The sequence below is a fragment of the Polyodon spathula genome, chromosome 7, assembly GCF_017654505.1.
Source record: "Polyodon spathula isolate WHYD16114869_AA chromosome 7, ASM1765450v1, whole genome shotgun sequence".
Classification (NCBI taxonomy): Eukaryota; Metazoa; Chordata; class Actinopteri; order Acipenseriformes; family Polyodontidae; genus Polyodon; species Polyodon spathula.
In genome coordinates, this window is record NC_054540.1 from 13,128,670 (window position 1) to 13,144,612 (window position 15,943).

Here is a 15,943-nt window from a genome sequence, read left to right on the forward strand (position 1 = left end):
CAGCCTTCAAGTACCTTCAAGACTTCTTCCCTAAGCTGTCTGAGGCAAAGGTCAAAGCCGGTGTCTTCGTCGGACCACAGATAAAGAAGATCCTGGAGTGCAATGAATTCCGTAAGGAGAAAGTGGCTTGGAACAGCTTTGTCGCAGTGGTTCGGGACTTCCTGGGCAATCACAAGGCCGAAAACTATGTGGAGGTGGTTGAGACTTGAAGAACTACGGCACAATGGGCTGTAGGATGTCGCTCAAAGTCCATATCCTTGATGCTCATCTTGATAAATTCAAGGAGAACATGGGAGCGTACTCGGAGGAGCAAGGCGAGCGCTTCCACCAGGATATACTGGACTTTGAACGCCGCTACCAAGGACAGTATAACGAGAACATGATGGGAGACTACATTTGGGGGCTGATTCTGTGATTTACAGTATAATCGTAAATCTTGAAAAACTACTCACTTCTAAATCTTTTGTAGTCATTTTTGTATTACTTTAGTATAAATACATGTTAATTTGGATTCATATGTTGTTTTTTTTTCTGACTTTATGTGAACGAAAAGACACAAATTCGCCTGTTTTCTCATTGGAAATAGGTAAATTTCAAAATATCACTGTCCTGGTCACAAAAGCAAAGTTTGTGGGGAATAATAGCCATTTTCTATACTTTTGAGGCATAAGCAATTAGGAAATAACACTTACTACCCAGGAACAAAAATTGTGTTACATTGTTATTATTATTATTATTATTATTATTATTATTATTATTATTATTATTATTATTATTATTATTATTATTATTTATTTATGTAATGCAGTAAATGTGTTTCAACTCACAGTTGTTTTTTGCTTTAACTCTTATTTTTCAGTGACTGCCACATTTGATCTATTTGGTGTTCAGTCAGGTTATTGATCTGCCATCCAGTCCAATAACTAGTTTCTTCTGAAGGCAATCCTTTACAACCTCAATTGTATTTCTTGAAATATCCACCATAACCACTTATTTATGTATTTAGTTAGTACAGGTAAACAAGTCTTTTTTTTAAAGAAACTACTCATTTTATAGCTTTTTTTTTTTTTTTTTTTTTGTTGCTAATTCTATACTTTTACAATAGTTTTCTGCTATCATAAAGTTTGTCATTGCACCTGTTTCAAACCCCCAAAAGTGTCCCTAGTAAAGCATAGCAAAGTGTAATGAAGAATAGTGAAGCACTAAAGCCCAGAAGGGTATGGTACTGCATATTAAAAAACATGACAAACCATGTTAAACTAATAGCCTTCAGAAAACCATCGGAAACATTCTGATTTACTGTGCAGATTTACTATGATAAACAGTTGTAAGTGTGGCTCCATTAAGTTCAAATGATTGACTGAATTGCATCAAGATCAGTATTAAAACCCAATGTAATCTATCTAAATATGAAGGGTGGTTTTGCAGACCGGGTGATTGCAATTATGGAGGAGGCTTATGTTCTGATCATCACATACTATACTATACTATGATGCTACATTTTTTAGACATTCAATTTTCTGTAGGCATATTGTCAATGGAAAACACAATGGGCCCTTAGCATTATTTATTCATTTTTGTACTTACATAGTTTCACAATCAGACACACATTTGCATGGGATGGAGTAAAGAAACCATAGGCTAAAACAAAGACATTACACATTTTTGCAATTTTTTTGATAAGCAAAAGTTGGATCAGCAGACATCTCCCCATACACCTGCATTGTTTGATTGCTAATAGAAAAAGCCCAATTGTTAATGCAAGCCAAATGTCATTTGTTACTCTTTTGTTGTTCATTATTTTGTAAAAAATATATTTAAAAAAATAAAATAAAAACAACAACAACAACACGTTTATAAGGAAGAGAAAACAATTAAATCACTGGGGAAATTCTCTGGCGTCTGAAAAAAATAAAACAACTAATAACCGACACTTGTCTGCTTACTGTTGGCCTACTAAAACAAGTTCCAGAGACACAGACATTTTTTGGCAAGTCTCAGTTTACTGCTCAAGATTTGTTGACAGTAATGTTGCGAACATTCTGTTAAGTTGGATCCTGACACTTCCATTTCCAATATTAGTCTATATGATCACCATGTGTGGTGCTGGCGCTGACTGTGCTAATAACAAACGTGGGTGTTTTACGCTTCTGCGCTACATGGTAATTGCGCATTGTTGTCAGATTACCACGGACAGTATACTGCACGTCTGGGGCCGCTGAAACTTCTATTACAGAGTTGAATAAACCTTTCAGTCACTATATGTTTTCCTTTTATATAGAAAGTATAATAATAGGTATCATGTACAAGTCAGCCTTTTAAAACAATCGGGATATTATAACATAAGCCCTTCTCAACTTAGATGGTTATAAAGTGAGCCTGCTTTACAAAACCTGCCACCCCACCACAGATTGCTTAATTGACACGCGCAATATAATCAAAGCGTAGCACCAAATATTTGGTAAAATGCATATATTACAGACAGTATTATTACTAAGCAGTCTTCTAATCATACCAGTATAAAAAAGGCAAGCAAAATAAGGGTCTTGAATGCTTAGAAAAATCGTTATGCCTCTCAATATTCCCGCAAATAGTATAGTAGAATAAAATGTGCATAGTAAGAATGTGCTTTGTTTAATATTGCATGCTAATTTCCAAGCAAGTTAAATCTACGCTTTCATCTGGCTGTACACAAACGGTCGGTTAAGCAATCTTTTTTTGTAAACATACATATCTAACTATATGTTGTGTATTAATTCTACTTGATTCACTTGGTTTATATATTCTAGTAAGATAATGTACTTAGAGCAAGTACAATATAGGCTAATTTTATAAATCGCATAATCATTTCCAAGATATTTTATTATTATAGGACTATCTCTACAATCATATCTCAAAAAATAACTCATATATTGCTCACTAGTAAGCTAACTGTTCGTTTTACTTACTCCTTTATTATCAAGAAACAGTTTTACTTTATATAACGGTTCACATAAGAATAAAAATGAAACCGAAGTTTTCCAACCTAACACCAACATGCCCAAGAGTTATCCAAACTTTATCCAAGGTACCCTGGGCAAGCACGCAACAGTGTTAAAATACCTGATGTCTTCATATGACAAAGGTTTTGATAGGCGTTTGCTGTTAAAGAGCACACTATCATATATAATTAGTTGTCCCATTTTAGACATGTTCCTTTGTTGTCCTACATTGGAAACAATTACAGTTCCATCTGTGCGCTTTGGAAAGCTCCCGGCTATCTGAAACAGGGAGTAAGATCGTGGAACGTGGAGTTTTTTTTTTTCTTGTTCTCTTTACTCCACAAAAGAAAAATAAATAAATAGTCATCTAAATAATTAAAGTACAAGGTACAATAATTTTTGTTAAGCATAACAGACTCAGATACGTTTGCTGAAGCCATATTTAACAGTTTGTCCTTCAGATGTTTTGTTCAAATGGCAATATATGTACGCGTTTCACAATTACGCATTGAACGTGTTGCTTATTATATATACAATGTGGCATTTTACCATGTTGCTTTTATTCGTTTTCTGGAAAAAAGGACATGTGGAATAACTCGAATCAATCAGAGTTTGATTTCTGCTCATTAAAATGAAATCATGTGTTTGTATCTTTTCAATCTGTTGACAAGGTGATGGTGGTTTGTAAAGAGCTTTTATTTTTTAGCAGGTGAAGCACACAGTCTTAAAAATATTATTGAAAGGAATGCTGTGGTTAATGTATAATTTGGAACATATGGTATTTTAAAATGCTACCCATTCTTTCTGGAGTGTTCAGACCTGGGTGGGTTTTGCTAATGATGCCCAATTAGTCATTAAACAGGACAAACGAGCAGGGTTGTATAGATTTTCATTTGCTAATATTTGCTGTTCAAATATTTTCTTTGAAACGTTTACAACATTTTTTATCTGGAGGCCAGGCGAGGGACATCTGTGAAAGTTTTTTTGCCTGTATTTTATGAATACAAACCTCAATTGGCCATCCACATTTTCCATCTCTACCTCTATTTGTTCATGGAAAAAATGTAATAAAAAAGTATATAGGTTGGATTTATGATTTATCAAATGCACTTTACCATATGGCAGGCGTGTTGGAAACAGTTTTTCGTGTTTGTTTAAAATACTCAGACTAGCAGGTAACACTTGTCTCAAAAAGAAGGATGCTCAAGTCACGTGACAACAGATCTACAGTGAGTTTTGCCATTTCTAAAACAATGTTTATGAAACAAATGAAAACAAAACACTAAGGAGACATTTGATTTTAACCCTTTTAATATAATGCATATAGGCAAATTACTTGGCAAACGTTGGAATAATCTACAAAACGAATGTATGTGATGACTGATTTTTGAGTCAAACAATGCTCTAGGATGCTGTCCACTAGTGTTGGTGCTGAAATCTGGTCAACATTTGTTCCCTGCAAGCCACATGGCTTATCTGTTTTCCAGCTATAAACCTCTACCTGTAACACTATGCTACTCTGCAAATTCAAAAACTATACTCATAGACCAATAGAAGAAATCATACATCACATGCAGAGAAGTCGACCAATAGAAATTGTATGTTTTTCAATATCAAGTATCAATATATACCATATGAAGAGACACAACAATAATCACAGGCCCACGTGTATGTTTTGGTTAGGTTTTTTTTGTAGTTTTTTTTTTTTTTTTTCTCAGCAAAGGTAAATCCACTTAATGTATCTATTAAAAACCAGGAGGTTACTTTTGCAGCGATTTAAAACTTAGGGGTTAATACGTTGAGCCTATAGCACCAGTATTAACTACAGCTGGATCTTTCAGATCGTCTTATAATACTAGGGAACTCACCTGGATTAAATCAACCACTTGTTCAATTATAACCACAGCTAGTATGCGCAATTCAAGTTGTTTCTCGTAAATTTTATTTTTTAAATGTTGAACAAATCGACCTCAAAGTCACATTTTACATATATATACAAAAGGTTACTTGCGTCCAAGTGGATTGCGAGACAACGCACAGAATACTATTCATCGATATGTCTGTTAAAAATGATTTGAGGGGAGTGTATTTGTCACAGAATTAAGAGAAAGGTTTACATACCACCTTTTCCGCTGTATGTGCATATATGTTTGTTTTTATTTATTATTATTTTATTTTGCATAGCCAAACTGGTGCAGTTTAAGCAATAATATATGTATCAGAAAATGTTTTTACAGCAATAGTTTTCTTGAAAGTCGGGATGTGGTATGCAGAGATATAGTGTAAACCAACCCTCCAAAACAGAACAATCTACATTCCTCCTCCTCTTAGATGACATCATCTGGATACCCTATAAATCTGCCCCATCACATTTGGAACAAGCTAATGGATTGATCTGGTGAAGTTGAACTAACGTCTGAGACACATATGGTTATATTTTACTAGGGAAACTACGCTTTTAAGGTAGGAGAATTCGTATTTTTTGGCCAGATATCATTACAGTTTTTGATTCGATAACTAGTAGCCTACAGCTGTATTATACCAATACATTAATGAATATTTACATGTTTGTTTTGTTAAGTTTTTAGTTTTTTAGACACTTTATTTTTAGTTGATCTATTTTTAATATTATAATCTATATTAATTTGATTCATATAACCAATCAGACACACACACACACACACGCGCGCGCGCGCACTGCCAATTACATTTTTAAAAACGTTTGCATAAACCAAATATTATGTTTGGAACATTTAACAACCAATACTGTTTATATCTTTATTGTTTTCTTTTTTTCCAGAATAAGAAAAACTTGAAGCATTTGTGCAAAAAAAAAAAAAAAAAAAATGTCACATGAAGGTTGCTATTCACGTTTTTTTAAGTTCAAATATTTGCAATATTAGCTAACAATTATATGCAGAGTAGCTTTCTAATTTTTATATATATACTATATATATATATTATATATATATATATATATATATATATATTTATTATCTATATAATTTATTAATTGTTTGTAATTGCAAAGAGAAAAAAACACTATGCTATGTGAAAAATTATTGAGCGACGATAAACATATTCCTACCTATTTGTATAAATATTTTTTATGGCTTTCGAGACCAATTGACTATAGTTGTTAGACTTTGCTAGACATATTTAGTATAAGGGTAGCATTTGTTGGACCATCCTAAATGCTGTTGGTTGTTAGTGGTATACACTATGGTTGACGATTAAACTGGCCAGTATGTTTGTAAGAATATGCACTTGTCCTACCCATAAGGTATCACTTTTGAAACTGTGCTTTGGAGGGTGCCTAGTTGTGCTGTTGAACTCCTGCTCACTATTCTGTAGATATTGCCTCATATGTCATTAAATCCCACTTAGCCAAACCATGACCAACTTTGTGTCTAAGTCTACACATGAAGCTGTTCTTTAAGTTGTATTTTGTTCTCTGTTTAGTGATTGGCAGCGTAAATCAGCTTGGCGGGGTGTTTGTAAATGGTCAGCCTCTTCCCTTTTGTAAAAGAAAAAAAATCATCCAGTTGGCAGCAGGAGGAATGAGACCCTGTGAAATCTCTAGGATTTTACAGGTATTAAAATTCTTCCTTTTCTGATTGGTTGAAACATTATGCATTATTGCACTTGCTTTATCTTGGACTACCTTGTATAAGGTAACATTAGGTTGTTTAAGATGTGAAGCAAGCAGTAAAAGAAAGATACAGCTTATGTGTTTACAAGCTAATATGTTTTTTTTTGTATTTATTGCAGGAGTAATATGAAAGATTTATTTGAATAAAAATAGAATAGTCTGAAATTATTTTAATCATTAATGAAGAGCAATTGTTGTGTGACCTTGGGGTCTTTCCAATTGATCTAAACCATGACAGCTGTAAACATTCAATATTAAAATTAGACCAAAACTGGAACACTACTTTAAAAAAAAAAAAAAAAAAAAAAAAGGAAAATGCTTCAGAGATTTACACACAAAGAGTTATTTTCATGAAGTTCCCTTTAGATCAAGTGAATTTGTGTTTTTAAAAAATAGAAGCACTTGTGGTCTTTAAAAGAAACAAGTTGGGCCATCTATTCAGTTGTATTTTGTACATTTAAATATACTGTATAAAGAGAACAGATCCAAAAATCAGGGGTCGTTTCAAAAGACCAGTAGGAGATTTCTTGGCCTCGTTTTTAGCATGCTATTATAAGACATGAATATTTTGAAAGACTACAAATTACTGTTTAATACACTCCCTTGCTATCTATATATTATATATATAAGATTATATATATATATATATATATATATATATATATATATATATTATATATATATTTTATTTTATTACAGGTGTCCAATGGCTGTGTCAGTAAAATATTGTGCAGGTACCATCAAACTGGCCTTTTATGCCCAAAGGCAATTGGAGGCAGTAAACCCCGCCTCCTAACTTCTGAGGTCATTGCTAAAATTGGCCAGTATAAGAGGAAAAACCCTTCGATATTTGCCTGGGAAATCCAGGGGAAGCTTTTGGCTGAGAGGATCTGTACTCATGAAAAAGTACCAAGTGTAGGTGAATTGTTTTATCGTAAATAATATAATATGTATTATCAGCTTTTAGAAATAAATTAAAAAAAAAAAAAAAAAAAATAAAAAAAAAGGTTTCTCGAGCCTGCATTGTCAAGTGATATTTTTATAAATTGTTATTTTGCTTTCGCTAGCTTTTTAAATACAACATTTTTTGTAAAATATATCCTGATTATTTTTGTATAATGAAAAAAAACAGTCTAGTTAATGGACTAGGCTGTTTCTAACCTGTGTTTCATGTCAACACAATCTAGGTTTCTTCTGTAAATCGAGTATTAAGGAACATACAGTTGGAACTGGGCCCTCAACTACTGGAAAATTCTCTCACATATCAATGTAATCAAGGTGTGAATCTACACAACATCACAGTGCTGTTAAAGAGGGATGGTGAATCTGATTTGTAAAATTCTACTCTGAGATCTATATTCAAATCAAACCTAGAAAATATTTGTGATTGAAACAATCTGGATCAGTGGAATTGATGATGTATCAAAGCTGGTCAAGGCCTGAGTTAAATGAAAGCTTATGGCACTCCCATGGCTATAATTTGTAACAGCTATGGCGCTGCCATAATTTTTGTTTAATCCAGACCAAAGTCTCTCTTTTGATGGAAAACAAAGAAGGTCCAATAGCCAATGGGAAAATTGAGAACATTTTTATAACTTTTTTTTTTGGGGGGTGGGGGGGGGGTTATAAAAGTTTTTAGTCAAAATACATTTCCCTGTTTTTGAAAATAGTGGCATACCAGAGTATATTTACACTGTATATTTTATTTAGTCCCTCATTGTAAGCGCAAAACATCCTTACATTCTAGATTAGCTGTACAATGCTAGAGTTTTAGAACTACACTGGTTTTCCATTTGATTCTGTATGTCACCAGCAGGATTTATTGAACAGAGCGTGCCCATCACTTTGAAAGCATTGGAGCCGGATGCCAGAAAGGATTCTGAGCTACAGAAGATCCAGCTGGCAATTAGCCAGAACCGAAACAGAACCGTTTTTAGTCAGGGACAGTTAGAGGCATTAGAAGAAGGTACTGTCTTATTTGTGTACACTTAATGAAACTTTGAACCCTTGCTCATATGAATGTATAACATACATTATCAGGGACACACTTTTTGATGTATGTTACCTTTTTTGTATCATGGTTTTAGTGTTTGGAAGGACTCACTATCCAGATATATTTGTAAGAGAGAAACTGGCTGCAGAGATCATGCTTTCTGAAGTGACAATACGGGTAAATCTTCCACAGCATTTCCTATAGATAATATGGTTGTCAAGATCATTATAAAACACCATGTCAGATAGTTTTGTAAAATAAGGAAATTATTATTATTATTATTATTATTATTATTATTATTGTATTTATAGTGCCTGTGAATCTAGTGCCTATGGAAGTATGTGTGGTGGTTTTGTGCTAAAGACATGGGCTATGGTCACTGGTTGTTTCCTCAAACTCATTTGAACTGTCACTTGATGCCTCCAGAAAATAAATGCTCCAACAGCTGTTTGACTGCCTTGTGAGTTACAGAAATTGGGTTAACATCACCAAATGGTCTTAAACATTGCTTGCAACACAAAAGCTATATGGTGGTCAATGTTGTAATTAAAGACTGAAGCATGTGAATTGGCTGGATGTTTTATCTATTTCTTTTTCTTCAAAGATATGGTTTTCCAACAGAAGAGCTAAATGGAGACGGGAGGATATGCTTAAGACTGGAGTTTCTTATAAAGATAGTATGTGTTCTTTTTTTCTGATTACATGTTATTATAGTCTGTTTGGCTGAAAATCTTTTAATATATTTTTTGTCTTGCAGAAGTAGAAGCTAAAGCAAAAATGATCAGTCTGGTTTCCTCTTTACTTAGGTTCCTTGTGTACGATGAGTCCAAATTCAGTAGCACCTACTCCTCATGCCTTTGCGGCTTATCATCCATCAACATTAACTGGCAGCCTTTCTGTACAGGTGCTGTATGTGGCAATATTACAAACAATTTACTTTAAAATGTATCTGTAAAAATTTTCCTATTAAGAATGGCTATGTTTATAGTGAATGTTTCCATGCCAAAGTGGTAAGTTCTCTTCCTGTGACGCACAATTTTGATGATAAAAAGGGGCCTTTTTAATTGTAAGGTTATTTAATTTTAGCTGCTTCAATGAGGCTACCTGCATGACATAGACAAGTTTATTGTATGACAAAAGTACAACAACTCAACAGTCCTTTTTTCCCATTGTAAACATGTTCTATATGAACAAAGACAACACTAACACGAAGTGATTGGGATAAGTGTGAATGTTGGGAGTTTGTGACTTAGCGGATTGATAGCACTTCATAATGGTTAGTTGAAATGTTTATTTATAATACAAATCACCCACAGATACTACAAAGGCATGGTGACAATTTAAAGTGACACTAATTTGAATGCACACTAATCTGTTAAGTGTGTTGGACGATCTACAGTGTGAATATCTGTTCTTTGCCTGATCTCATAAGGATGACTGTAAACATGGATGGAGTGAAATACTCTGTAGACAGTGATGCTTATTGTAAACCTGTCAAGTGAAACCTTTCATATTCTATGATTTAGGAACAGAGGGAGCCATTATCTATACCAAGCCCTTTGAACACAGACAACCTGAAAGAACACAGTTATGATTTTAGTAAGAATAAAACAGCAAACATCTCTCATAATATAACATCGACTTTAACATCAGAGAAATCATATCAAGGTAAGAATATCCATTAACAAAATAGTGCCATAGAATCTCTCCACCATTCAGAGGAGGCAGTGTGGTCCAGGGCTTGTAATCAGAAGGTCACTGGTCCAAATCCCGCCTCTGCCACTGAATGACCACTGTGTGACCCTGAGCAAGTCACTTAACCTCCTTGTGGTCCATCCTGTGGATGAGATGTGAAATCAATGTCCTATTGTAAGTGACTCTGCATATAATGCACAGTTCACAGCCTACCTCTGTAAAGTGCTTTGTGATGATGGTCCGTTATGAAAGGCGCTTCACAAAGATATTATTAGTGTTATTCATTCTGTATGTCTTAAAAGTGCAGTTCTGAAAGAAACATGTGCATTTTCATTTCAAAACTTGACATCTGTTACTACACTAGGTTCAAGAAAACTTTAGATTGTCTTGTACTTGCTGGGTCATTTCATCTGGATAGTTAAATTGTCCCCACCCCTTCACTGGCTTCTTTCCTGTCAATAACCAATCAGCTGCTTCCCCTATTGACTGATAGTTTGACATGTCACTTTTAGCCAGTAACATGTTTTGACCCACTACTGAGGTGCAAAAATATTATATAATTAATGTTTCTGATATTTTATTTTATGTGTATATTTTCAATGATGTATTTTCATTTTTCTATTTTCACAGCTGCCAGCTGTTGTAGAATGCCTCTTCATGTGGGAAACTGTGCTTCAGTTACTTCTTCTCTTGCCTCTTCTTACTTACATTCTACTGTGGACAGGATATCATTTCCTGTTTTTGCTAGGCCTTATGCATCACTTCCTGTAACCCTTTGTTCTCAAACCCAGCGTCTTTATCTTGAAGGAGATAAAGCTTCACTTCATCCCTTCCAGACCTGCAACAATGGATACTGGTTAGAAAATGCAACACAGCCTATCAACATCCTTAACTCATCTGCTTTTGACTTACAATAACACACACATGAACAGTAGTTCAAGTGAATCACATCTACATTGCTGAGACATAGTAATGGGATAAAAACTCGATACCCTTTTGCAGAAATTGATCTTTTTGTACAAAGTAAAAGAATAATACAGGTTGCAAATGTGAAATGTATCACACAGTTAGTAGACCATGCCATTATGGCAAAAAAGGCTCAATTTTGGGCCCTCTGCTATTTATTATTTACATGTTTCCCTTTGGTCACATACGAAGATTACATGGCCTGAATGATCATTTTTATGCAGATGACACCCACATTTATGTGCATACTAAATTTGATGTTGATGTTGCTGCCTCTGTGCTTGCTGTTTGCATTTCTGATATTAAGAATTAGGTGTCACAAAACTTTTTGCATCTTAACTGTGACAAGACAGAAGTTATGTTGCTAGGCACTGCCCACCAGTTAAGTAAAACCAGTGCTGTAAACTTGTCAGTTAATGGTACCATGCTTGAGTTTAGATCCAAAATGTGAAATCTGGGAGTTATTTTTGATCCTGGATTAACTTTTGAACCTCATGTGCAGAATACTGTTAAGGCATCATTTTAAGAGCTTAGAAACATCGCTAGGGTGCGACAGATGCTTTCTGCTTATGTAGCTGAAAAGCTGGTTCATACATTTGTTTTCTCGAGGATTAATTATTGTAATGCTCTACTTGCAGCGTTTCCAAAAAGCACACTGTCCAAATTACAACATGTTCAGAACTCAGCCGCCCATATGCTGACAAGGTCATGATGCTTTTAAAGGTGCTATATAAAATAAGGTTGATTATTATTATGTCCAGGAATGTCCACTGTAATTGGTCAGATGGAACTGAATCATTAATCTTAATAAATAATACAGTAATTTAAGTTTTAATGTATTGTATGTCGTATACAATAGAGCTAGAGCTACCTGTACACACAAAAACAAAGCCATTCTGGAACTATATGAGTGGCTAACTGAACTTCTGGATGTCTACTCTGGTACTTTGTCAAGTGAGTCTAGCAAACTTTATAATGCTCTTTGCATTTTACAGACATTGAAGCCCAGTGTAGTTTATTCACTTCACATGGTTTCACTTTATCTCTATCACTGGTTTTCAAAATATGGGAAATTCGGTAGACTCTTTCAAATGTGTTGTAATTAAATGCCTCTACAAAATAACTGAATTTGATGACCTGTACCTCTTTATGTTGCCATTCCAGATCTGCGCCAGCAGAGGGCATTGTTACCAGTATAAATACAGGAGATCACGTGGATAGCAACTGCATAATGCAAACAAATAGAATGCTGATGGATCTATAACAAACAGCTTCAAATGATCCACAAGATAATGTCTTAAGTGAAAAATTAAGTAAATACTTCAGTTATTATTTATTTATTTATTTATTTATTTTACATTAATTAGTAAATAGTGGAATTCAGTCCCTCTGTTCAATTCACAATTACAGCGGTGGCCAAAAGTTAAGCACCACCTAGAATTTTAGGATTGAGACATAACTACTATATGAACATAATTTTGAATTTTACTTGACCATGTAATCAAAGAAACTACAAAATGATACCACAAGTCTCCAAGAAGCCGTAATAGTGGTACAGTATTTTACGTTAGATTTTGAAACGTCAAGTTCTTAAATGTTTGTCTATTTTTTATGAAGTATATGGAAAACTATAAAGCAGTATGTAGTTCAGTATGTTAACGTGACACTGTTCAGCAGGTTTCATTCGAAGTTGTGAAGCTAAATTAATTAATTCTATGGGGTGATGCAAAACTTTTGGCCATAGCATTGCGGCATTTTTTTCTTCTTAATAAAGACAGCAACATATTGAAGAAACAATACTGAATAATTGAACACATTTGATATTTAATTATGATATGAAAGGGTTTCATCATTTTAACTGGATGAACCCTTTTAATGTCTTTTAGTGCCACACGTATAATGAAAAGTACACCAGTGTAGTCCTGCTCTTTAAAAAGACCCCCAATGCCAGTGAGTAGAGACCAAGTAGAAATGGAAGGCTTGTCAAAGCCATCGCTGCAGCAAACCAGCCATCGGGAGTCCAGTGATAGAAGGGCAGCACTAATATTGCAGTTGTCATTTGTGAACACAGTAAAATGTTGTCATTAATTGACAACACCAGGCCAATGGGAAGATATAGCAGTGAAGGCTCATAGATTACAACAAGCTACGTCTTGGCTGTTGTCCCCACCACTATTTTATCTTGGTGAAAGATAAATTAGCAAATCCAAATTAGCATGAAGTAGATATAACAGCTACTCTCATGTAATTGTAGTGATGGCTTTCTGCATGAGGTATTAATTATGTTATTCATTATAAGTTTTACATTATGTGTATTTGTGTCTTTTATAGTTAAATTGTTTTTAATGATTATGTTTAAACTGTGTGTGAATGTGTTTTTATTGCTTAATAATTCAGTTGCTTTAATATACTTTTATATTAAGTTTATATACAGTATTGTGTAAGTTTCGAGTTTCATTTCCCATTGGCAAAACCAGCTATGTGCAGTTTTGCTTAGCCTAGCAAGACTCAGTCACAGATAGCTGTCTGAGCTAAATGCCAAAAGGCAAGAGATTAGCAGAGAGAGTGTGAGATAGGAGAGGAGAACTGAAAGACAAGATGGATGCGCCCTGCTAGGTACAACGTAGTAAGCACCCCCCTAACCCCCTGCCGAAGGAATGTACAATTATAGAGTGGAAACCCCTATCATTAGAGAGCAGTAAGACAAATGGGGGTGGAGTCAACAATGGATTACAAAGGTATAAATATCAAACATTGTGAAGTTTTGTCCTTTCATCTCTTTCGAATTGATTCCATGGATATCTGTGTTTTACAAACATATGTATTGAGCTATACTGAGGCCTTGTCAGAAGTCAGTTTGAGTATCATGCTTATATGATTGTATTGGAGGTATACCTTTCTTGTATATAAAGTGTTTTATGAATCAAAAAACAGTTGTCATCTGTGAAAGGAAGGCTTTGCAGGGGTGACGTCAGAACCAGGAGCAGAAACAAAAACACACTTGCTGTCGGTGAAAACTGAGCCATCTCGCTCAGTTTATTTATTAAATAATAATACAAATAAAAGATTTAAACAAAACACACAACTGAAAATAAAAGGTGCGTTGGCCAAACAAACAAAACAGACAACATTAAACAAGACAGTGGACAAACAGACAAACAAGTAGTGTGCTGCTTTCTAGCCAGCAAGCTGTAGCAATTGCTTATATTTTTAATCAAACTCTCCTCTCTCTCTCACCCGTTCTCCACTTCCCGAACACATAACCCCGAGTGAGTGAAAATATGCTGTTTTTATGCAGCTATACCTAGACTCGATTGCTAATCAATCATTCAATTGGAGTCTCGGTACAACTGCATGTGAATTAATAAAGTTCAATTCCCCGTGCTCACATATTACATTTTACCTGCACGTGAAGTGCTGTGCAATCCTCGTGCCTAAATACAAATATACATTTTAAACACTTGTGCTCGTAACCCATATTTATATCCTGTGTATTTTATACATAAACACCAACATTAACACACTACATACGACATAAAACACTAATAAATATAAAGGGACGGGACACTTTGCCACTTCTTAATTGTTTCACTACATAATCACGTGAACACGTTTTCAATTGGCAATCGAGTTGCTAGAATAAACCACTGCTGTTTTCAGCAATTCAGTTGACAATTTTTTTACATGCCTTTGTGTTCAACAAATTATAGAGTATATATTTATATAATATATATTTTCTAATCACCTGATTTCACTCTCAATAGGAAGTATGGCTACACAAGTGGACACATGAGGAAACTTTGTAATTGTTATTTTTTATGACTGCAGCTATTTAGTAGGCACATTTTCATGAACATTTTGTCCCGACCTATGTTTTTCCCCTTTAATTAATTGTAACTAAAAACATGTACACTGAACTTTAAGCCCTTTTCACAATGGCACTGGCTACCCGGGTCACAATCCTGTGTAGTGTGTAACCACGTACCTGGGTCATACCCAGGGTGACCAGGGTCCCAGCAACCCACCTCAGGATGTGGGTCAACATGCTTTGACCCTGGTTGTGGGAGACAAAATGCATGATGGCCGTTCATAAACCGATGAAATAGCAAACAGCCACACTGCGTGAAGGTTTCACTTCTGCAAGGAATGTTTCTGTTTAGCCATATTTTTGTTGCTTGAGACACACCATCAGCCAGATTGCAGAAGGGATGAAGAAACATTTTCTCTAATGAAAATTTGGGCTGATGGTTGGATGGAAGTGTCTGTAACAAGCTGCTTCTGGGGCATTGATACGTGCATTGTGTACTTGCGTCTTGATAGTCAGGTCAACCCTGCTTTAGCAAAAGCAGTGTGAAATCACGTAGCCGACCCACATGACACCGGTCCTGACCCGGATAGGTTCCGATCTGGGTAGAGCATGCCTGTGTGAAAGGGGCTTCTGATTACAGTGTTTTTTTGTTTTTTTGGGGCAGCAATACCGATTTGTTCCCATAACAATAAAGTTCCTTACCAGGCATGTTGCAAAACAATTTATCAAATAAGAATTGCAGTATGATAACTTAAAACATAGATATTATTTTAAATCTGGAATGTTTTAATAACACATTTCAAGTCATAGAATACAGATTTGGTTGGATGAAATAAACAGGTAACTAA